The sequence below is a fragment of the Psittacula echo genome, assembly GCF_963264785.1.
Source record: "Psittacula echo genome assembly, chromosome: 9".
Lineage (NCBI taxonomy): Eukaryota > Metazoa > Chordata > Aves > Psittaciformes > Psittacidae > Psittacula > Psittacula echo.
In genome coordinates, this window is record NC_137745.1 from 15,508,791 (window position 1) to 15,534,745 (window position 25,955).

Here is a 25,955-nt window from a genome sequence, read left to right on the forward strand (position 1 = left end):
GGAATACCAACTGCATTATGTGTTTTTAGTATATGGGTGGGTAACAGTAAATGTTATGTAACTTCTCAGATTTGAACCCTGCCTTGCTATACCCTTGATAGGCCCTCATCCCTTGAGGTACTGAACACTCATTTTCCGTAGTAATCACTCAGCCCATTATTTTCATCAAATGATTGCATCAGATAATACATTTTAGCTTGCGTAGCCTAAAACTAGTAATCCCAATAGATTAATAAGATCATAAATGTAACTAGAATTAATCAGGTTTAATCAAGAGACAGGATTAACATGGTACTATTTTTATTCTTCTTGTTAGTCACTCAAAAGAATATACAAGGCAGAACTTACCCCAGAGTAATGTAGCAACACTTTAGCATTTCAAAAATTCCCAATTTCCAAAAGTTCTACTTGAAATTGTGAAGAATCTATGTCCAGTGCATTAATTCTTGGCCCATTGCATTTTAAAACAAGCTACAATTAAAAATATAAAATAATATCAGATATAATGCATGAAAATCCAGACGTGGCATAAATAAATTGATTTGAACTGGTCATTTAACATGTAATTCTTCTGCAAAGAATTCCTGATGATTGAATTTCTGGACTTCTATTCTGAAAAAAGCAGTGTTGGTTGGTTGAGATCCAATACTGTTTTTCACTTAATACTGTTTTGGTTTGTCAGAATACATTTTTATACCTATCTTTGAAATAAAGCATTGACTCTCTGATTTTCCAGAAATCTTCTGGATTTCTGTTCTTGTTCTAAAAAGAAAGTTATTTGTATTCTGTTTAATCTTGCTAAGAATGAAGCTTTCAAGGTTAATTGTTGTCCACTTGGAGCCATGGACAATAGAAATTAAAAAATACATGTATTAGATCACCCATTCTGTCTTCCTACTCCCTAAGCAGTATTTTCTGCTGTCATGCTCCTGAAGCTTTTCATTTGGGGTAATTCCTAGCCTTCAAAAACAGATTTTCAGTGTATGCAAGACTGGAATTGAAAACGTAAGGGAGTTTGTCTTCCAGTTGGGCCTGAATTTTTAGCTGGAGTGTGTTCTGAGTGACTAACTTATGTTAATTTAAGGATCTACATTTCTTTGGTTGAAACATCACTGCAGGGAGTGAGGCCTTGTAGTCTAATAGTTCTAGCAATGAGTGGACCATTATTCTACTGTAGGAGATGGAACATGCTGGGTCATCCCTGTGCATGCTGCTGTTTTCAGTCTTTATTTGTCTTATCTGTTTAGAATACTTTTCAGTATGCTCATACAGCCATTTCAAAGGCTACTTATTATACAAATTTATGATAACTATAGAGTTAGTTACAGATCTGTCCTCCCTTTGGAATAAATATTTCTCTCCATCTCATATCCCACTGAAGGGTGAAGATCTGGAAAGGCCCACATTAGCACTGCAATGTATTGTGCTTTTGACTTTAAGATAAATGAAAAGCAAACAAACATGTCTTTGTCTGACAAGTTTTGTCTTGGGCACACCCACTTATCCCTCATCAGCCAAGATAAATTGCTTCAGAGGGAGGACTTCCTTGTTTGCAGAAGGAATGCAGAAATTCTTTCTATTTTATACATTCTTGGCATCTTTCCTTTGTTATCAATTTCATGTCCTCTTTGTGTTTTGAAGCTCTGCTTGGGAAGGGAGGTTATAAATATTAAAGCTCTGCACAAGTTCTTAAGAATGACTTGGGGTTTGGTTTTTTGTTTTTGGTTGTTTTTTTTTTTTTTTTTTGTCTTAAATATTCTTCATTTCTGCTATTTTTACCTCAAAGCTATCCTTCCTCTTCCAAGCAGTATATTTTTAGCTAGTCCGGATAGTTGAAAAGATTATTATTAATTGGACAGAGATTGCTTTTGCCTTTCTTCTTTTCCAGTTTTGTTGTAATATTGCCAGCACAGAGAAAAGCATTTAGAATAGATTTTGCAAATATTATATGGAAGAAATACAATTTATGTTTGAAAGTACTGTAATGAATCCCCTGCCATAAACAGCAGGAGTATTTAAGTACTGGAATGTTGGACTTCATGAAGAAACAGCCACAGACTTTGTTGATAATTACATAAGACTTTGTAATTAAAATTTTAATGCAATCAGGCTGTGGTTGATACAGTTTCTGTATCACTGTAGATAATGCAAATATGTTTCTGGCATGGCTTGAATTGAATGAAGATTTCCCCCTCATAAACATTTACAGCAGTTACTGACATATACCTGAAAGTCCAAGATTTTAACGTTTAACCAGAGGCAAATGTATATACCATATTGAACCTGTAGCTGTAGACCCCATTTTTAAGCTTAGGTTCCCTTTTGCACTATTCTAGAAAAATAAAAGTTATGTGGAACTTTTCCACATGAACATAAATAGTCTAAATAGACCCTTTTCCTTCACATGTGAGGTTAATGCACAGATCCCTCTGTCACTTCCCACAATCACCTGAAGCTCTGTAGGGGAACAGTGGGAAAGGGTGTGGAGTAAGCAATGAACAAAACAGTCCAAGTGCAATGCAAAAGAAAAAAAAAAGAATACTTTCCATAATTGGAAGGTCCATAAATTACTGTAGCCCTGGGGTCAAATATTTACGTGTGGAATTGCTGGACCATTTAAGCAGCTACTCATTAAAACCATGTAAATGCTTGAACAATCAAGCTATCATTTTACACTGATACTTGTACCTACTCCCAAGGGGGGAAGGCAAATGCGCATTGATAAGGATACATATACTTTTAAAGAAAAGTACATTCCCACATACACAGCCCTTCTCCACACAAACGTTTCCTTAAAGGCATACTGTCAGGTGAACTTGCAGACTTGCAAGCTCTCTCTCAGTGTTAGCACCCGCTCTAATGATAATGAGAGAACAAGAAATATGTTTGTTCTTGTAAACAAGAAATATAAAACACATCCTGGTAGGCTGCTCACTTCTTGTATATTTTTGCCTGCAGTGCAGCAGTAGTAGTGTTCCCTTGCAAAGTGACCAGTGAGGTCTGCAGAGATCACAGGGCGTACTTCAGAGTCATCTCAAGGGTGATGGGTGCTTCTGCACTACCAGTGCACTTCAGTCTTCCCCTTTTTAGTTTCTCAAACACAGGGAGGAGGGAAAGATTTGCTCAGCAGTGGTAGCTTGCTCATAGTTTAATTAATCTTCAACTGCATTCACTTTTTGGCAGCCTTCCAGTGGAGTTCCTCAAGGATGGTGGATATCACTCGTGTCTGTACCTGCCTTCTTCCTCTTCCAGAACCGGGGAAGTTTTTCTGCAGGTTCAGAAACAGCAGTGACATCCATTAGTCCCCTCAATGTACTTCAGCATAGAGGGGCCCTCAGGTATAAAGTCTGCAGTCTGCCTTTAACACACTGGGTTAAACCCTGTTTTTCTTCTAATTCAGTCTTCTCTCTTTAATTGCACAGGCTGGTTTATCTCTTCTATCTTGGCCTTTCTCCATGTCTGTATTTAAATTCAGTTTTTCAATTTTCCCTGTGCTTTTCCCTTCCAATTTTCAATTGCAACTGTTATGATCAGCTGCTGCTTTGTTCTTCTCTCTGATCCTTTCACCACTGTGCTGAGATGAGGTCCCTCATTCTTCAGCCACACATGATGTGAGTGGGTGAGTAGTGAGCAGATGACAGAATTAATTTGCAGGTGTCTCCTTCCTTTTGCTTTTGACATCCTGTCATTTACCATGTCCTTATGTCTGGGGGGTTGTTTCTCAGAGTTGTGCAATCCTTTTCTAGGTTAGCATTGAGCAATCTTAATTATTTCAGAAAAAATCTGAGTATAAGGAGATGTTTTTTGAAAAAAAAAGACTTTCAAATGTTTTTCCTTTAAAAACAGTTGAATACAGCAAAGCGGAGAAGGAATGGAAGTAGTAGCATCATTTTAAAGCATGTCTAATGAAGTAGTTTGCAACAGAACAAAATGCCAAACTTGAGGAACTATTAAAGATGATATTAAGAGTCATTGCTGTGTGTTCCTATTGAAGGTTTGGTCTACTCTGCACACAGTTGCCTTCTGCTGAGGTGAGGCGAGGCATGCCTGATTGCAGAAGTGTGGTGTAGTTGACTTGTATGTGAAAGTCTTATTTACATTCTCATTTGTTTACAAAAACTGGGATGATTTACTACAAAGAGCATTCAGAGTATTCCCTCTGTACGTCCCTTCCATGTCTCATGCATGGTGAGCATCTCTTATCCATAGCATTAACTAATTTTCCAGAGGGGAAAGGGTAAAGGAAAAGTAATCTGTGCAGTCATAGAGTCAGGTGTGATCAAAGAATTCTTAACCTGTAGTAAGCACACGCTTAGATCTAATCATATTTATCCGATTACTGTTTAATTTCCTTCTCAGCATTCTAGTATGCTTTTTATTATTCAATTTATTTTTCTTATTCTGTTGGGTGCCCCCCAAAAAACATTAATTGTTCATAATTATTGATATTCTGCCTCATTCAGGGAGAAGAATGTTAAGTAAAAATGTCCAGAACTGTAGGTCTTGTGAACAGTCCTATGTCTTTGAGCACTACAGATATTATTTCCTTGGAATACTTCAGTTATGCCTAGCCTTAAGGGAAATCATCTTTCTCTTTAAGGACTTTGTTTTCATTAGTTTAAACATTTCTGAGAATGACAATTGAGATTAGCTGAACAAAGTACACATTTGGGGAAAGGAAGAATTAATAAGGAATTTAAATGACATGAGCACCGATATTCCTTTTTATAGGCTTCATGCTGTATGTTGCTATATGATTACAAACAGCAAGTATTGCTAACAAGTCATTAAAATGAGACTGCATTTCTTTATTTCTGTGGCCTTAAATGCCCAAAACTCTTAGTAAAATAAATGTGTGACATCTGTGATTTAATAGTAAAAGAAAGTAAAAGAAGTAAAAGCTGGAAACAAATTTGTAATTCTTCAGTTCTCAATCTGTATGAGTTGATTTTTATGCTCAGTATTACAGTTTGTGACTGTTTGTGACCAGCAGTGAAATAAGAATCTAAACTGAATTATTAAAAAAAAACAGGAACGTTTGTCTTTATTTTTTCTTAAACTTGCATGCTCTGTGCTGAAACTGTTGCTGTAAATTATGAATAGCATCTAGAATTTGACACGCTTGCATGTTACATTTCAAATAGATTGATTATCATTTATTCCTCATAAATGGCATAAGTGTGCAGATTCCTTTCACTAGCTGTATGTTCTCACTGACTTAGGTGGGAATTACTGGTATTGAGATCTCTGAAAATTAGGCCAAAAGACAATGTTGTGCAATGCTATTTGTGGAGTAATTTGCAGACAGATGTACAAAATTCAGTTCTGACACAACCAGAAATCACCAGGAAGCTCTGTCGCCTCCCAGTATCTTTGTGGGAAGGAAGGTTTCTTTTCTAACAACAGATTTATTTCAGAACATCCCAGATTGTTTAAATTGTATTTCAAGTCATGTGAAGCCTTTCCAACAAAGCCAGCATCCTTTTTGTGAAATTGAAAAAGCTTCAACATATTTGTATTGTTGCTTTGTTTGCTTTTAAAACTGTCTGATAAATCACCCTTTTAATATTAAAGCAGAGTTGGGCCAAACCACACTAACAAGCTCAGTTATCTTTAAGATGGAACAGAGCATTGACCAACTGGGGAAGGTGATGGAGTGAATGCTTAAGCCAACCTGTCTAATAGGGGAGTCTGTAACAGTTCTCCCTGTCACAGAAGGCTCTTTTACATGCTCTATTTATAATGTCCTGTTGCCATTTTATTGTGCCTTTAACAGCTATGCAAGGGTGATTAAAAACAGTCCCCAAGTTTCCTGTGTCACTTTTCACTCATCATCAGTGCTCTGAATGGTAACAGTTTAAACCTTCCCATGCCCATTAGCTAATGTTTGTTGAGAATGTAATATTGGCCTCTTTCTTTTTATTACAACCTTCATGAATCTGCATTATTAATTTTTTCTGTCAGGCTTATGGGAAGCATCCAAATCTGGAAATTTAAATAACAATTCATCTTCCTTGTTTTCTGGTCTTCAAATTCCTCTGCACAAAACTCTACTTGACACAGCATTACTCCAGAATTAGTTTCACTGCCTTTGCCTAGCAACACAAATATGTTCTACACTTTCCAGGTTTCTCCTGTTAACTTCTAATGCTGCTTGTTGTCACCAGCATATCTTTGCTATTTATTTGTTACTAGGTGTCATGGCTCTGGACAGGCTCCGCTGGCTGGATGCTCCCCAAACTGCTTTAGGTCCCATCATGCTAGAGCTGTGCTCTCAATCTTCCTGACTTTGAGCAGAACCCAGGACTGCCTTTGGCTCAGGGCTCCTATGTGCCTTCTCAAGACATGCTCTCCTAATTGCTCAGACCTGCTCTCTGTTGCTTAGGCCTGCATTCATGTCGGATCTCCAGGAAGATCCCTTGTGCTTTCTCAAAGCTCAAATCTTTACACTGTTGTTTTTCAGACTGAGATGGAAATTTTCACTTTGAACTTTTGACACAGCAAGAAATAAACTGAATCCAGAAGAAACTTCTTTATATCCTTGCATAATTTTCTTCTTGTTCTAGGAATACAGCTTTTAGACAGGAGCAGAGTCCCTCTTCGGAAACTTGCAGCCTGTTTCTTGCTGCCAGTCAACTCCCTTTCACCTTTGCCATTACACAGTAAGGAAAGTTTATTCTTTGGCCCAAAGCCTGCACCTTTATTCATCTCTCCTACTTTTTGCTTCATCTGTCTTCTTGACCCACCCTATCTTCATGGCTCTTAAAAACAGTGTTTAATACTGTGCTCCCTTCAGATTGCCCCAGGAGGGTGGTTCTGCCTTCTCAGGCAATCCTTAGCAAACTTGCTGCCCAGCTCAGCACATTCTTGAAGTGTTAGCAACATCTTTGCTTGTTCTGTAGTTTCTCTGAAACAGAAGATGTCAGAGGACAGTGTCCTCATTAGATTTACTTGGTGTGTGAAATGGAAGGGAAAGAGTGAGGACATAGTTTGCAGCTTGTTAGTAACAGCAACTGCTGCCTGATGTGGAGATAAAGCACAGCTGCTTAGCAGGGTCAGGCTTTTGGACACAGCAGAGGTTTGCTACTGCCTGTCCTAGGCTCTGCAGGAGTTGGCATTGTTGTTCTTCCTAGTGCCATCTGTCCCGTGTGTGCATTCCAGAGACACCAGCCCATTATAGCTACTGCTTCCTGTTCCCTTGCTCTGCATCCCGGTGAGTATATTGTGCTCAGGTGAGGGAGCACCTTTTGAGCTATCTGACTGCATAGGGCCCTTAACACCTCAGAAGGTGCTGGAGATCTTGGGGATGGGCTGAGCTCCGGCATCTTACTGGATGTGTGGGACAGCTGTTTCTGACGGCACTCAGAATGACTCAGGAGAAAAAGTGGCAGCAGGTAAGTCTGCGCTGGAGTCAGTGCTGGTTGCTCAGTAGAGACTTGTGCACTTACAGCCACACCTCAGATCTGTCATTTAAGAGCCTCCACCAACACGTGGCAACTGCACCTGACTGATGCTGGTAGTGGCGGGAGACCCTGAGCTCCTACCTCATTTGCCAGGCTGCGTCTCCTCCTCTTGCTGACAGCTCAGTCACAACCAGCTTTGTTGGTTTTTAACAACATGTGTAAATGAGACAAGTGTGAGATCATTACCTATTTGTTCTTTCTGTGGACAAAAAGAAGTCATTTGACTGATAGCTCTTTAGTGCATATATGCCTTAGCTATGCACACATTCATGAATCAGTTACAGTCTGAATTGGGAAATACATTGTTAATATAATAAACTTGGTGAAATGAAACATTTAAAGTGAATAATAGGTGCTAAAGAAATTGTATTTAAAAAAAAAATTAAAAGCAGGAAAGGACATGACCTTCTTATGTCAGTGGTGGGTTTTGTTATTATAGGAATGAGAGGCTTAATTCCTGGAAGTGCTGGAATATTTTTGGTTGGCTGAATGTGTCCTTCGTAGTAGCCTGTTTGTCATCTGAACCTTTTTCTGAAAATGGCATTCAGATTTCTAGCCAAAAACATAGTATTTCTTTTTACTTTGCGTTGAGGTTATATAACAGATGGTGAGCTCAAATGCACTCGGTGTTCCAAAACCATTTGATGACTCATAAAACTGAATAACACTTTTTCCTCAGAACATGTTTTGATTCTATCTAGGGATGAGTAAATCTGTTGAATTAGAGAAAACTCCATCTAAAATATCAAGCAAGTATTTGAATTGTGAAAATCTTTAAATCTGCTGGGATTATTTTTTTTTAAATTCATTTACCCGTGGTTTGTCTTGTAGTAGAAAGTACTTAAAATCTCACAGGAGAGCAATGTGCAATTCCTGAAATGTTTAAGGAATAGCTATAGTTCAGTCAACATTGAAACTTCAAATGAAATCTTCAAGTTTCTTGATAGTTCAAATATTGTATGTTTTAACTGGAACCAATATAAATTATCTCTCTTAAAAACTGCTGGTTTCTCATATATTTAGAAGCAGGGTGTCAGATTATTTTGGAAATACTTTAGAGGGCCTATCAGGAAATCAGATGTCTAGTTCACTGACTGTTTGTTCCTAATACTTGTGTGATAGACAGACTTGAAAGGCATGGGTCTAATTTTCATACCATGGGCTGTTTGGTTTCTGCTGGTACAGCCCATCATTTTCATGAACATTCTAGTAGGTGGCCTTAGCTGCTTTTGCCTATGCTGAAATAGGATAATGTCACTGACTTTATTAATTAGGTTTTGGTGATGCACGTTTGGTCCAAGCACTCCCTGGTTGTATTTCAGTCTGACCCTATTTAAGAAGCAAGGCTAATCTGCTTGGAGCAGATGAATCTTTCTTGGGTTAGGAGGGAAAAAGAACAGGTTTTGGAATGTTGGTACACATTGATGTATATGTGAGATTTGAAGAGACACATGAGGTTATGGAGCTCAGTACGTCTCAGTACCCAAAGGGCTGTCTGGGGCAGACAATCCTTTGACTGAGTGCTCAGAGGATCTGACACAGGAGGTGGTTACTAACCAGTTTTTTGAATTCAGGTTATGGATTTTCATTCAGGACAAACTATTTATTTGGGCCTAACAGAAAAACCCCATTATCATACTTTACTACTTGGCTGTGGATATATTTTTAAGTTAACATATAAACTACTATAGAAGAAAGCCGGAAACTCAGAACACTTATATCTTGCAAATGCACAAAAGTGTATTATGTATACAAAGAATACACGATTTTGAAAGGACTCTTAGGCCTGCTTGCGATGTTTACATATAAAGTATTGCCATTCTAGGTGTATCGATAATATCTGCCTGAAAAATGCTATCCCTTGGATTTTTCTTTTTTGGTGAAGTTCTTTTTTGTACTCTGTATATCTAGTAGCACAAAGCTTGTTTTTCTATAAGCTGATCTATTTTTGAAGATGATAGATAGATGTTAAGAGTTTCAGCTCTTCTTCCTGATATTACTTGTGTGGCTCTATTTGCATTCTCTCAGCTCATGTTTTCTCAGATGCAGAAAATTATGTAATTAGTTGTGGGGTCTCATACCATCATTTCAGAGATGTTTTCCATTTAAATTAAAGGCCTGTTCTTCTACCCAATCAGTAATTGTCTAGATCTTTTAAGATCTCCTTCAGCTTGATTTAATTGTTCAACATTAATTTAGTGGGGAAAAGGCTTCAAAGGGGAAAAAAAAGAACTGCTGGAGGGGCAAAATATTAATAGGTGCTTAAAAGCAAAACAGTAATTCTTCCCTTTTCAAGCTTGCAGCCCTTCAGGCCTAGTAGAAAAGAAACAATTGACTGTATTACAGGATTATATAGGTTTCATTGACTTAAAATGAACTGAAAGCAGCTGTAGGGAGACTTACCTCAAGTCTTTATTATTAGCCATATGAGGCAGAAAGAAAAACAGTGTTTTGTTTGAATCAGAAATACAATTTTCAATGGTGATTTAGAAAAGGTTAGATAAAGAGAATATTACTTTTCAATAGGGAAAAAGGTGAAAAGAAAAATTCTGTTTTGCCAGCATTATATACCATATGAAAGATTTCAGCCAGCAGAAAAAGAGGCTATCATATACTTGTAGGTTCTTTGTTTTCTTTCATTTCTGATGGATAATCTTTGAGTTTAGTACACTTAATATCTCTTTTACTTACTAATGACAGTAATACTTCAGTCCTTTGAATACTTCTACCATGCAAATGGAGGTAAAGATCAAAAGGGCTGCTTTTTTACAAAGAAAATCATTCAAAAGTCTGCATCTCATTCAAAACTACATTGGTACAAGTTTCCCTCTAAGATTTCTGCCCTTGGTTGTTAAAAATTCTAATTATGAAAGAACCAAGGAGTTTTTATTAATAAAAATGTCAGGATGCAGTCAGAGCCTATTTTGAAGACCCACAATACTTCCTTACTGTGAAATTTTAAAAATGTTTAGGATTATTTTACTTACCATAGACTTTTCTGGAAGCCATACGTCTCATTAAAATGCAGCTGACAGTAGCTGGTTTATAAACTGTGCTCAATTACTTTTGTAAGTCAGTACATTGCTTTAATTCCAGTGATGTACTGAGAATGGGAACTGCTTGCTCAGATAAAAATGTGCTGTTGTTCTGCAATCTTGAGTGATAAGGCATCTGTATATATACATATCAAGATTAATAAATCTGATGCCTGATATCAGTAATAAAGTAATACTAGCTCAGAAAACACAAAACTTTCTGTTCCATGAGGATTTCTGGTACAAGGTTCTTATTTCCTATAACTTATGTTCATCCAAGGAGATCGTCTGTAGTCACATGTATTTTCTTAGGCTGTGTTACTGAATAGATGCTAAAATATGTAATAGACCTTCCCTCTCCCTCCCCCCCCCCCCCCCCCCCCGGGTTGTTCAAATGAAGTGCTTTTATATAAATGTATCCACAACAGTATTCATTATGATGCAGAATGGACTTACATGATTTTGAATATTATATTAGCTGTGTATTATTTGGGCTTTGCAGCAGCAACATTTCAGCAGAGCCAAAATGTGATTTAGAGAGGTGAAAAAATAATTTAACCAAAATAAAATAAAATGAAACCTGTGGACATAGAAAAAAAGCTGGAATGAAATTCTCACTGACATTCAAAAATATTTTCTTAACCTATTGACCAGCTGCTCCATATTCCATTTTTGACTGGAGCAAAAATAAAGCTTACTGGGATAAAGAAGGACGATTCTTGTGTAGCTATGAGTGGCTACTCAACTGCTTACCCATACAGTTCCTTCTTCAACGGAGAGTGTACAAAGCGAGATGTGGCTGATTCTGTTTGCAGCAGTGTGGCTTTGAAGTATATATTGTTGCATTCTGATACTCTGTGTATGTAGAGGCAGAGTTTTCCCATGTTTAAGAGTTGTCTTACACTCTTATGTGCAATATACCATTTCTCGACAATTTCAGTGGGATAATGAGTTTTTGAGATATTATAAATGGTAACTTTTAGAACCTGCAGCAGTCATCTTAATTACCTATTTTGAGTCTGATATATTTGTGAAAGAGACGTTGTCAACTCTTTGACATTCATGGGGTCAATGTGCCATTGAAATACCAATTTTTTCTCTTCAATTCTTTTCTTAAATCATCCACTAAAGGGTTTTCTTCGTACAGCAGCAGAGCAGCTATTGCTATGTACAACCTCAAAGTGATGTACCTCATGTTTGGATCTTAGGTTAGAGAAAGGGTAAATACTCTGTGAAAGTAAAACATCTTTAGGTTTTTTTCAAATTTGTCATCCAGAACTGCTGTTCACTCTTTTAAATGATAAGTCATGGTTTCTAATCAACCTGAATTCGGATAGCACTGCGTCAGGTTTTTCAACCTAAAGATATTGACAATGGTGTAGCAGTACAGAAGAAAGTTTAGCATTTACATTCTGCTTTGAATCTTCTGTGGTTTTAGTAGCTCATTTTTTTATGTTTACAACTGAAAAATCTTGGTATAGAGAGATTAAAGAATTTACCTCAAAAGGAGTTACTAACACAACTGGAGCTGAACACTAAATTCTTGTCCCATTGTTCACAACACTTAAATCGGAAGATGGGAAGGTGACAGTTGCTCCGGCATTCAGAGGAGTTTCTTCCTGAAATCTCATCCCCTGTTTGTTTCTCCAGCAAGAAATCCTGATCTTCCTTATCTTCCATAATTTGCAGTAGGTTTCTCCTCCCTTATGCTGTCAGCAGACACATTATCGATGTTGCCTTCTACTAAGAAGTCCAGTTACATGCCAGTGTGTGTAGGAAGTGGATGCTTTCATTCAGGTTGATGTGTTTCATGCTCAAAAGTGTTCACTTGTAATTTAAACTTCCTAAAGGTAAGAGTTCAACAAGGAAATTTGATATATTTGCTGTAGATGTGTTGTCAGACTTGCTAAACACCATCCCAAACACTAGCAGGTGTGGGAAGTGGAGAGTGGATATCAGTGACCTGAAACACATCTGAATCGTTTGCACAGCTACACATATAATTACTTGATATGTGCATTTACAGTGCTGTATTTGCATGTCTTCTGTATATTTAGTTATGTATTCATCTGTTAATCTGCTGGAAAAAGCAGCAGTATTGAACAAAAGGAAACATTTCTAATAGGATATTTTAGTTCCTCCAGATACAAAAAGAAAACTAACCTTTATGTATGTGTATTTAGGTTAGTGTTCTTGACAAAATGGATGCTGCTTGTAGGACAAGAGTATTCTCCCTTCTTATAAGTAACTTCCAATTATTTGTGTATAGGATGTACAGAATGTTCTCTGGACAATGTTCTCTGTTCAGAGTTGTGAGGGACGAGTTCATTGTGTTGCTAGTGATCAACAGGAGGTATGAATTATTGAAAGTTATCACACCTTCCAGGCATTTCAGGGCAGTAACCTATAACAAGAAGAGGCACATTTCCTTAAATGAATACATTTTTTTCAGTGGGTTATTCACTTAGCCAGCATTAAATGTAATCCTCTTTGAATCTCAGTGGCCACCTCCTACTCTTTTCCTGTCAGTCTTCATCTCCTGCAAAATCGTGAATGCAGCCTTCAAAAGAATAGTAGTTTGGCTAAATCACTGGGTAGCTTTCTGTAAGAAATACAACAGGGATTCTATAGAATTGGCACGAAGTAGTGCAAAGTCAGTAGCTTCTAATACTGTACATCATGATTAAAGTATTCACATTTTGTTTCTTTAATTTTCTTCTCTTCTTTGCTTTTCCTCTTTCCCTTTTTTTTTAATTTTCTCTTTCTCTCTCTCTCTTTCTCTCTGTCTCTCTCAGAAAGGTAGCTGTCTCAGTGATATAGCATCATCTCTTTTAATGTTAATTTTATTTTCAGACAAGGCAGATCACACTGCTGGCCATTGTGATTTACTGCACACCAGCTTTGCAGAATATAATGGAGTGGGACAGTATTCTTTTTGATGTGGTTAATCTCTGTTATACTTGTGCCTCTCCTGAAAACTGCACTGTGTCAGAGAGTCTTTTGTAGCCAATGGTGACAGGAAGATCAACAGAGAAAGGTTGCTCCATTAACCTCTGGAGTAATGAAGTTGCATTTCAGGCAGTCAACACTCACGCTGCCAATTTATTATCATTTAAGAGGAAGTGAAACTACTTCAAGCCACTCTAGTGTCCACATTTTGATAAATACATAGATTGCTAATGTTCTAATGCGAACAACCAGCCTTGAGGGGACCTCTAATGGCATGAGACGCTGTGGCTCTGTGTCTTCTTGGTCTTGCGAAATGATCAGTCTTCAGCACTAAGAAAACAGCTTAAGCCTATTTATTTCCATAGTGAATATGCAGATGTAGTTTTCTGATAATGCCAGCTTTATCTGTCCATGTGGAAATACTGAAAATAGATAAACCCTTTGATAACAAATTTGTATAAGCCTTCAAGGGAACTGAATTCAGATCTCCAGATTTGCTTTTATTTAATTCTCATTTCCCAGGGGATACACTTTTGTAAGGGGATCACTTTCCATCTTAGAAATGGACATAACCAAAATCTTGGAAACACGTGTTACAATCCTGCAGGATTGTCTGACCTTATAAGATTTTCATGACCAATAGTCAAATCCTGTGAGAACAGCTTTCTGAGGAAGCAATAACCCTAGTCTCCCCCACCTCAGCAGTAAAACAGGCTTGTAAAAGAAAACACTGCAAAACTGGCATGACCATACCCCCATTCTTCCTGAGTTCTGCTCCTAGGCATGGTCTTTGGCACATATTTTTTCCTGCTAAAGGTAGCGTAATTTACATGTCTGGCTTTCCATAAGTAGTGAAAACACTTTTTATATATAAAAGTCCAGGTGGTTTCGTAGCCATATCATACATTCCTTTTCTCCCAGGGTGACATAAATAGTTATTTATCCACAGCATTTCACAGACACAGAATCAAGGTGGTCAGTTAAGTGCAGTATGTTCCTGCTGCTGCCTTGCAGGATTTCTGATGTATTTGTATTTATGCTGTGGGCCAGGGTTTGCCTGCAGACGGATCTCTGAGTGTTTGCTTCCTGGGACTAGTTTGACATAGCTCCACTGTAATAATTTGAAAGACTCCATCTTCTGGGGGCTTTGGATGGATCCTTTTAGTGTCTTTCATCTGTGAAACGAAAGCACTCAGTAAAGCAGGGGGAATGTTACCTGCATTTTATAAAAGGATATTGTTTATGAACAGAATACTGATTCATGGCCTCTTGCCCATTGTGCAAGATGACTGTTTTCTAGCCTCTCCTGTCAGTAGTCTGATCTACTTTTGTCCCTAAGCTGTAACTCTTCTTGCTGTAGAGCAGATTCTTCAGCCTGCTCCTTTTGTCTTGCCTCTGCATGAGGATGGTGGCTGCATCTCCTTGCTCTGGCTTCTCTTTTTTGAGCAGTGGTTGCTGGATTATGTACCAAATGACTAATGGCGCAGAGCTCTGCCAGGGGCAGGAGTAATGGCTGTGGCCGGTGCAGTTTCTCACCACTAGCTCTGTACCTAGCAGACAGCATCCTGAGGTCTGTATCAATGCTACAGGATTTAGAGCAGTGCCACATTGCTCTGTTGTTTGCCTCAGCTTATTGCAGACCTGGGGCCAGAATGAGGACAATAAGCATCGCCCATGTGTGCCCCAAAGCTGCACTGAGAAATGCAACCTGCAAAGCTTAATGCGTTTTCTCCCATTCCCTCTCTCTCTTCTCTCCCTACCACCAGGACACACTTTTCTTCTTATTAAGACATCAGGTATCTCAAAGCTTTCCCTTTACCTTTAGGCAGATGGGTTTGGAAAGGGTCCCATAACAGATTACAGCACAAGGTTACTTTTGAGTACCTGACTTGACACACAGTGGTTGGCTTTTTCAGCTGTTCTCAGCCAGGGGAGGGTTAGAGCTGTGCTCCCAGCTGCGTGCAGCTGAGAGGCTGGGCAGAACGCACAGCACTGCTGTCTGTGCTACCGGGCAGCAGCACAGCAAGGGTTATGGCACTCAAGAGCATTCCCAGGAAAATGTTTCGAATACTGAGGGAGCAGGACAGGGAATTCCTGCCACATGCACAGCCAGTGGCGGCTGCAGCGCACTCGAACTGACTATGTGTCCCGGGTGCAGTCCTCAGTTTCTGTGAGGGCTTGTCCCAGGGGGGCTGGGAAAGCTGTCAAGAAATCTGTAGCAGTGCTATAAGCAGAGAAACACGGGCAACCCTCTGTGGGCGAGTAGTGTTTCAACACTCTTTGCCCTCTCACCCCCTTGCTTGCTCGGTATTACTAGCATTCATAAAGTATAGTGTGTGTGGATAGAGGAAGAGAGCTGGGATATGTGTTGTGTAGTATTGCAGAGAGATTTTGTTGGTGGCGTTATCTGATTTTCAGGTAGTGAAGATGTTTCCATTTAGCACAAAATTAGTTTATATTTTGTATGTGTTTTCAGAAAGGTGTGATAAGGTTAGGCAATACTGAATTATACTTCATAAAGCTACTGTTTGTTATTTCTGTCTGTAGCCTTTTTATGTGATTTAAATACACAGTTCACTCATCTTAGCTTCTTCCCTTCTATGTTTAGCCAAAGTGAACTGTTAAAGAATGTGAAATATATTATTTTATTGGCAGTGACTCACGACTGAGTCAGTGAACTTTTTTACACTTACAACTAAAATTGGATTCTAACTTTCAACAATTTATGACAATTGCTCCTTCTTGTGGCTTGAATGTTGACATATAATTAATTTAGGATTTCTTCTTGAGATTTCCTGTGTAGGTTTGTACCTGTCACAAAAATATCCCTGGAAGTTTATCTAACAGCTGGAACACCACGAGGGTCGATTGAAATTTAGCAAAGAGATTTACTGGGGCCAACAGGAAGTGCTCAGAGCAGGATGGCATAAATATGCAGAAAGAGCCCTTTTATTTCAGCTGTTTTGAAGGATCCCAGTCCAGGCTAATAATGGCGTAATCCTGAAAAATGCTGACACTCTGTCAGCCAGCAACACCAGCACAAAAAAGGATTCCACAAGCATGGGCTGGCACTTTGTTGAATTATGCACAGAATGGAAATATGTCTGTTGCCTTCTTTCAATCCCAGCTGCCCTGCAGGTTTCAGCTCCTTTTGAGAAACCAGATATATTTAATAGGAATTTCCCACAAAATGGTTTTGAAATTTATTTTGTTCCTACGCAGGACTGAAGGAATTCTGAAAATTCAAAATCTAGCTTGCAGTGACTTGAGGGACTGGGCAGTAAAACGGTAGGTGAGATTTCCTTTAGAAACGTAAAATTAAGCCTATGGCAGAAAAGCAACCCTAAAATTACATACCAAATGTCAGAATGTAAATTAAAACTCCTCAGGATGGAGATGTTGGAATTATTGTGCATAAGCCTCCAATAATTTAGCTTTATTTGCAACAGTAACCAAAAAGGCAAACAATATTATAAATACTTGGGAAAGAAATATATACCTAAACACAAAGCTACTTTTAATCTCTGTACCTGTTCAAGGTTTGCCCACATCTTTGCTATTGCACACATTCTGATAGGCCACTGAGAAAGAATAGAGAGCACAGGAAAGACTACAAAAAAGATTATGAGGATGATAGAGATTTCAAATTGTTTTTATGTAAAGAGAGGCTATTGGAATATAATTCTTCAGTTTGGAAATATTTGTGATCTTAGGAATTGCATGGAAAAATTCCTGGGTTTTTTTGGTGTTTTTTACATGATTGTTAATTGTTAAAATCTATTCCTGGGTTAATCAATTGTTTTTAATGATAAAACAATTGATATTACAGTTAAGGTATATGCTACAACAGTTGGCTTGTTCAAAAGCACAAGTAGCTGAGACAAATTAATAAAAATTTAGTTTAATTTGACCTGGGCAAATGTTTGTAAGACCGAGATTTTATAATCAAAAAAAAATGCAGTGAAACCATGTTCTTTGACTTATTTCTTGCATTTTATATTCTAGCCCTCACAATACAGTACACTAAAATATTAAATCATGGTCCAGATGTGCTTTTTTGCTGAATTTCACACATCTTTGTGTCCAGTTCTACCATTCCACTGTGACACATATGCAAAGTGTATAAATATGAATATGGAGATGTACATAGCAGTGGAGACCTATATTATATTTTTAAGGCCACATAGAAAATGAGGCAAGACATGCAAGTGTGAGGAAAAAATCGGGAAGTTTAGAATTAAAATGGGCTGGATAATTTTATTTGTATTTAGAATGCTTAATGGGAAAGTAGGATGTGTTGGCAAATTTCCTTTTCTCTTCTTGAATTAGAGAATACAGGAAGAACAGAGTTTCTGGAAATTAGTCCTGAAACTATTTTGTCTTTCTTGTAATATATTTGTTTCAGTGGGAAGACTTTTTTGAAGTACCATTTTTGTTGCTACTCCCTCTAAAATTAATGGGGGAATGAACAAGGTTTGTAGTGCCATCGTTATTCTTTTTTTCCAAGTTGTTTCTAAGTTCCACTCTGAACTTTACTTTTTCCTCAGTGGGACTGACACATTTGTGCGAGAGTATCTTCTGGGGGGAGGTCTGTTTTTAATTAGCAAATTGTTATCCTCAAAAATGTTTTTGTGAATTACTGTTCTTGTTTTATGCTGTTCCAAGCAACAGAACTGCAATATGCACATAAAGTAAATGATGATGATACCACACAATTTCCGTCTATAGTCCAATACCACCACTCAGCAATGAGTTGTTCAGGAATAGGCAACAGAGACTGATGGAGTCTACTAGAGAATTACAGAATCACAGAATCCCAAGGGTTGGAAGGGACCTCAAAAGATCATCTAGTCCAACCCCCCTACAAGAGCAGGGTAACCTAGAGTACATCACACAGGAACTTGTCCATCCAGGCTTTGAATATCTCCAACGCAGGAGACTCCACAACCCCCCTGGGCAACCTGTTCCAGTGCTCTGTCACTCTCACAGTAAAGAAGTTTTTCCTGATGTTCACATGGAACCTCCTATGCTCCAGTTTACACCCATTGCCCCTTGTCCTATCACTGGACATCACTGAAAAAAGCCTAGCTCCATCATCCTGACACTCACCCTTTACATATTTGTAAACATTGATGAGGTCACCCCTCAGTCTCCTCTTCTCCAAGCTAAAGAGACCCAGCTCCCTCAGCCTGTCCTCATAAGGGAGATATTCTACTACATTCACTACTGCAGAGAATGGAACAAAAAGAGTGGGGAGAAATAAAGCTTAAACAAGCAGAAAAATAAAGGAAAAAAAGTAGATAAGGTCTGTGGACAGTTGGAATGGGAGATTGAGAGGGGAAAGAAAATGGGATGGGAAATAGATGTTCTCTAGCAAAAAAAATACTATTTAGTCTAAGTTGTGATTAACAATAGAATGTAGTGATTATTTTTGCTCATAAATTTACTGATCTAGTTTAATTGAAGTGCATTTTTTTTTCATAAATGCATCAAGTAGAAAATGTTGCCCCTGTAATTTTATATGATTTCATAATTAAGTTCATATTTTTAGTTGTATATGTTTACCTGTCATTTGACACTTGCACAGAAGGTCTGAGTATCTCCTTTGGAAACCTTGCAATCTAAGCCTCTGACCTCGCTAATTCTTACACACTTGCATGCTTTTGAGTTCATAAATGGTTAAAAAGATGCTGTTTGAAGATTGGGGGGTAAGCTTTTGCCTAAACAAGTTGCTTATTGCTATTTTATTATTTCCCTTTATGCAATAGTGATTATTATTGGTATGCTGATAACTGTGGGTCTTCAATCTGCAAGGCATATTATATGCATGCCCTTAGTAAAGGGGTAGCCTGTAAGGTCCCTTTCAGGATAGACTCTTAAGCAGACTCTTCATGCTAGGTGCACATTTAAGTCTCAGAGTAAAAATTAAAACATATGCATGTATACTTACAGAACTGGTCCCCAAGTCTTCCCTACCAGGCACTGAGAAATGCGTGGGCAGACCCATAATTGTGGAGAAGCTCATAATATTGGGGCCTAAAGTATAAAAATTATTGCATAATTAGACCACACAAGTTAGATTTCAAAATGCTGCGTGTTGCTTGGATGGGTATTTAAAAAATAAGTAGCTGTCAAGCATGTATGGTCATGTTCACACTGCCACACACAGTCATTGTAATGCTTCAGCAGCTCGAGTTTTAAGTGGATCCAGCATTGGTCTTACTTCAAATAGACCAAACCCACTAACACTTTCCTTCGTTGTATCTCTTTCTTCTTGACCTTAAAAGATGGAAATGTAAATATCACACTTCACTTTTATAAGTAGGTTCATATCATGAACCATGTAAAATAAATAATATTTAAGATGATTTGGAGGGGAAGAAGGTGAAAGTATATTTTATGTACTGTAAAACAGGCTTTGGTGTGTAATGAAACTCTGAGCTATCGTTTGTCATATTGATTTCTTTTATGTTATTATTAATATAATAAGCGTACCTCAAAATGGCCTCCACAACACAATTAGTATTTAACTGATAGCATAACTTAAAGAGTACAGGGCTGTTAACTAGCAGAACAAACTAGTGAAATGGCATGTTAATGGTTTACCTAAATTCTGAAGTATAGATAGGGACATAGAGTAGTTGGAACAAATACTCAGATCCACAGAGCAATACTCTGAAGCTCATTAGTTTATTCTCAGCTTTAGAAGATAAACAATCTGAAGTGATTAGAAAAGAAGGATGCAAGCCATTAGATGCATCTTTATTAATGTTCTTATTATTACTTGGTTAAGAAAAAGATAATCCTAGCAAATTTCTGCCAGTTTACTAGAGTCATCTGCACTAAGGACACCATGCTGTGCCCAGCACTTCCAAGAAGACTTATCCTCTCTAGCCAAGAATCTAGCCTTTTCCTAAGGGAAGAAATAGGCACAGACATAAAATACCTCAAACCTGCACTCGACCCTCACCACCTCTCTTCGTCCCACCTCCATCCAGCCTTTGGGTACTTCAAAGGAAGGAGTCCAGCCCTTCTATGCCTGCTTGTTGGCTGGAATGCTTTGGGACTAAACAGCCTCACCACAACCACCAAATTTATTAATGTTTACTCTGGTAAAACATCTCGTAACCAATATGCTTCTAACAACAGAGTGTGGTGACAGCCACAGTAACTGGAGTTATCCAAGCACAACAGCCAGCCAATTTTAGTTATTAAATATTGACTGACTTTGGTAGGATGCATGAGGTGAAAACCAAGTCATACTGCCTACAACCAGACAAACATATATAAGATTCTAAGAATTTCCTTCTAGTCCCAGACTATCAGCAAATCTGAAAAGATGACAGGGAAAAAAGAAAAAGTCCTACATATTCTATAAATTCCACTCATCCAGAGAAAAGCCACAGCTATGACCTTGCTTGGCTCAGGCAAACTCTTAAGAACAGAAAAGAAACACTCCTTCATCACTAGTGGCCAACGAAAGTATGTGCTTTCCCTTTGACATCATTTTTGTCCCTGCAAAAGGAGTGGCTGGACATTTCTGTTGATCAGCAAGTCAGAACTGACTGAACCCTCAGCAGCGCTGCCAGCAGCAGTGAGCTGGGTGCACCCGAAGGGTGGCTACGCCTGAGCAAAAACCCTGTTACCTCACCCATGGAGAAACAGGGGAGGGCACCAGGGAAATGCCTGTGAAGAGAGAGAACAAAAGTTTTCCAACCCCTTCCCTCCGTCAGCTGTGACCTGTCTTTATCATCCTCTGCACATTTAACCTCTTACATAAGCTTTAGCTCATTTGGGAATGAAGGCAGCGGCAACACGTAACAGGCTCGAGAGACAGAAAAATGTTTCAGATGCACAAGTGTTCAGCCAGCTCGCCATTTGCTTCATATCTTCAGGCTGGTAACTCCTGGCAGTGATGGATCTGCAGGGATTTACAAATCATGGGACCACAGTGTGGTTTTACAAGGCAAACAGAACTTTCAGAGCTCAGGGACCATGAGCATCCTTATCATTGTGCCATGGAAACCTTGCACTGTTCCCTGATAAAAGTGTAGTCCTTAGGGAGATAGGGAGGGGTATTCTTCTGATTTGTATTTTGTGTTAGGGTTTATAATTTAAATCTAATCCTCAACTATATCAGTAATTTCTCTTTCCATTAATTTAATTAATCTTTCTTGTCCATTTCACAAGCCAGTCTTTAAAATCTGAATTAAATACATGTTTTATCTTAAAGAAATGAAAAAAATCAGAGCATTGGGGAGTGTTGATTTAAATAAGTGGATGCTCATGAGTGAAACTTATCCCAGCTGATATTTTAGTGGGTTCAATTTTTCTGTCTTCATTTTGCAGTTAATTTCTAGCCACAAAGATTTCTCTATTCAGTGAAAAATTTCTTTTGAGAGAAAACAACATCTTGAGGTTTCATTAAAAAACAAAACAAAACAAAACATGCAGCAAGTTGCAATTAAATTTCAGTTAACAAAATGCAAAAATACACCCAATCTCCATCTGCCAAAAATAAATAGTTTGAAAAGTAATTTCACATCCTTGACAATGACGACTGTGTTTATGACATATTTCTGGTGCCATATTTCGCTCTCCTATCACTGCCAGCTTGCATCCAGTATTTAGAAATAAAACAGAAACACATTGAACTTGCTGAACTAGATGTTGCCACACTGCAACTCTAATGGGCTTAGTGACCACAACCTACAGGGCCCAGAATGTGTCAACAGCAAAAGGGCCAACCTCAATCACTGTCTGTGCTTTTACAAAGTTGTTACATGTTTAATTCTTTGCAGCTTAGTTCTCCTGCTGTTTTGGCTGCTCAAAACCAAGGCTCATATATTGCAGCAGCCTTCTGTACCTCATATAATGCCACAAAGGTCCCAGCAGGAGACCTTTCACTGGAGCAGACAAGCCACAGGCTAGGGCAAACAGGGCATCACAACTTCCTAATAAGATGACTTATTAGATTGGGGGCTTGACACAGCTTTTATTTAACTACTTCTTTTCCCAGCACCAGAAACATGAACTGTCTGTCTGCTTGGAGCACAGCAAGTGATCTGTGGATTTGCCACAAGCACTGCCCCAGGCATTCAATCCAGTCTGTAAGTAAACCAGGGTTTGTGGTGCCATCTTTATCACTGTAACAATGCAACAATTTTGCCCTTAATGCTGGATTTCCAGCCACACGATTTTTTTTTATTATATTAATGCTTTCCCACGGGGTTGGTCACTGCCTGTTCAGGACTTTGAGTGGGCTTGTGGAGGGCTGGCAGTGAACGGGTTAAACTACTGAAAAGGCAGGATCAGTTTCCTGCCTGCACTTGCAATGGCCTGAGGCAGTGCCTGCTGTTCAGGAGTTAGAGAGAGTGCCTTGCCTTGTCCCAGGTGGCAGACAGGCAAACCATGTTATTAAGAAGCAGAGATCGCAAAACCTTGATCTTCAAAAAAGGCCCCTAATTAGTCCCTAGCATGAGAATAAATGGCATTCCACATCAACAAGGATGAAAAAGGTTCCCTTGAATTTCATTAAGTAATCTCTGCTATTGACAGTTTTTAGGATCACATTGGGAACTCTTGTTTGAACCACTTTACCCAACAGTTCTTCTTTATTTGTCACTACTGTTTAATTTAAATTAAGAAAACAAGGAGTCTTAATGGTCTCACATGCTGCATCTTAAGGAAGTCATAAATGTCTTGATGAAGAGCTCTGTGCCCTGTGCTGCTGAGTCACTGCTGCTCCTGTGAGCAGCTCTCAGGTCTGCAGGACTCGATGGAAATTCTTCCATCATCTTCAATATGCTCCAGCTCAGCCTGTTGAAGAGTGCCAGTCTGAAGCCACCCTTAACATTTACCATATCCCTCTTTTTAATTCAGTGTGAAAGTGACAGATTGGCGAATATGTGCTGAGTTTTCTCATATTTCTGAAGAGCTTTGATTTGGACTAGACTTGTTTTATGAAAAGAAAAATTTTATTTAACAAATACCCCAAAATGAACTTTAAAGTCATATATCACTTGTCTAATTTTGATTTATAAACATTCCCAGTAGAGAAGGCATCCTTGTCCAAATAATCTCAAGGTTCATAAACTTCATCTAATTTTATCATATAATTGTACAGTAGTTTTCAAGGACTCTTACTCTCTAGAGGGCTTGAATCCATTTGATTTTATTCATCCCAATGGTATTTGCTTTTATCCCTGACACAGATTAACAATTCTGGCATTATAGCAATATGGAAAGTTCATCACATTCATGCAGTGATTCTACCACCAGCTGCAGATCCTTCTGAAGTTTACTGTCTGATGAATCTAAAACATAAATAGCAACAAATGGGATAAATAATTTCTTTGCCAGGATTGGAACAAAGTTAGTTTTGTCTCTACAAATAACTTTCTATACTGATGCTTTTTTGTGAATCTTTCAATGTTTAATTAAATTGCACGGTTTCTGGATCTTTCTTTTAAAGTATATTTAATTCATGTATTTACCACTTTTAAGCTTTATTGTAAGTAACTATAAATCATTGAAAAAGTAAAAAGAAAATTTTTCTACTTTTACAGTACCGAAGAATATATTTTCTAGCCTCTAAGAAATACACCTCAGAATTGCTTATTCAAAAATCAGTAAGTTATTATTATCAGGGAAATTTCATGTTATTATAAAAGAGAGCTTTGTTATTAGGATTTTGTAAACTAGATTTGAAAGGATTACTGCAATGGGAGTAGAGCAGGACACATTTGCCTAGGTGTACCTGCATGTTGCCAGACAGCTGCAGATCTCTCAGGTAACATTTCCTCAAGTGGAGTTTTTAAGAATGACTAAAATTTGTTCTCCTCCAAGCAGGGTGTTTACTTTCTGTGTTCAGTGTTCTCCAGATAATGTGCAGTGCTGCACTTACCGCTCGAATCAAGAAACTTCCTTTAGCATTACTTTAACCTGTAGGCTTTGTTGATTTGAGATGTAAGAAATTGTATGCCAAAAAATTGGTTATTTTAGCTAGTTCTAAACAAGAAAGACTAACATCAGTTTTGACAACAAACAAAACCAGGTTTTGTTCTATTGGTTATGTTTAAAAGATTCCTATTTCAAACCAAACACAACTTGTGGTTATTCTGTCAGATATTTATATAGCCACTGGGGCGCCATAGTTATGCACCGCATACATCATTGTATTTTTAAAATGTACTTAATGAACATTTTTTCTTTTCTGGTAACTACTTCATTGCCTTAAATGAATGCATTCCAATAGAATTTGTAACAAATGAGCACTTTGTGTTTGCATTAATGCCAAACACGTTTAACAAATTTTTAACAAGGAACACTGGCAAAAAGCCAAACTCCTAGAGGGACACTGAAGGAATGCTATAAATTTAAACTAGATTTTACCTTTTCACTCGGCTCAACAAGTGTCTTAGGTGTCTTTGGCATCTCAGCATTGAAAGTTTTCTATGTAGGTTGGATGCAACTTTGTGTCTTAATTATTTCTGTTCTTGGCCCTCCTCACCAGAGATTTTCACATTGATATAACAGGCTTTAACAGGTTACTTTAATCTTTAGAAAGCGAGAGGTGAGGGTTTATTCTTTCCATGAGAGTTAGGCCAGGGGAAAGTAGCAAAATCAGTATTTATTATTGGGACTGTAATGACAGAGAATTTTGAATAGCACATATCATGCCATTTTCATATCCTATGTCAAGAGAACCATACAGCAATGAGCACACCAGCAGATCTGTGCTACCTAATACTGTTTCTTGTGCTGAGTTGCAAATATCTGGACTGTGATCATGTTTGCAACTGTACTTCAGGGACAGGGGAAAAGCAGCCTGCAGTGCTTCCACTGGCCCAAGCTCTGGGCTCACACAGAAGCCACGAACACATTTTTGGCTGAATCAGACATCTGGGGGGATTCTGCAGTTGTTAAATTATGCCCACATGGTACATGTCATTACAGGCCTTGGGAATCACCTAGTCTGTAATACATGTTCGTATTAAAAGTGTTACAAGTAGCTCCACAAACCACATGCTTGCTCTTTACTTGTAACTTAATATATTAATTTAATTTTTACTATGTTATTTCAGTTTTAATCAAATGCAGGAACTGAAAAATAATAATACTTAGCACTCATCCAAGGCTATTAAGGCACATTACAAACATTAAGCCTTGCAAATTCCTGTGAGGAGCTTGATGTTTATCCCTGCTATAGCAAAGAGCAAGTTAGGCACAGAAAAATTATGCGACTTTTTTTCCTTAGTCACACAAAAGCTACTGGCAGGGACAGAAGTCCTAACAGTACCATGCCAGGGCTTTGTCTTACTTAACTGAGTCATTTTTTCCATGGTTTTACACAGACAAAAGTAAAACTGGAGAATGCTTTCTTTTTTCTTCATGTCATTTGGACTTTGTTGTTGCAAGAGAGGCAGGTAAGTTCTAGGAGGTCACTTGAGAACGACTTTGAGTTATAGCCTTATTTTTTAAATACTACTTTTCAGTCTAGTGGCTT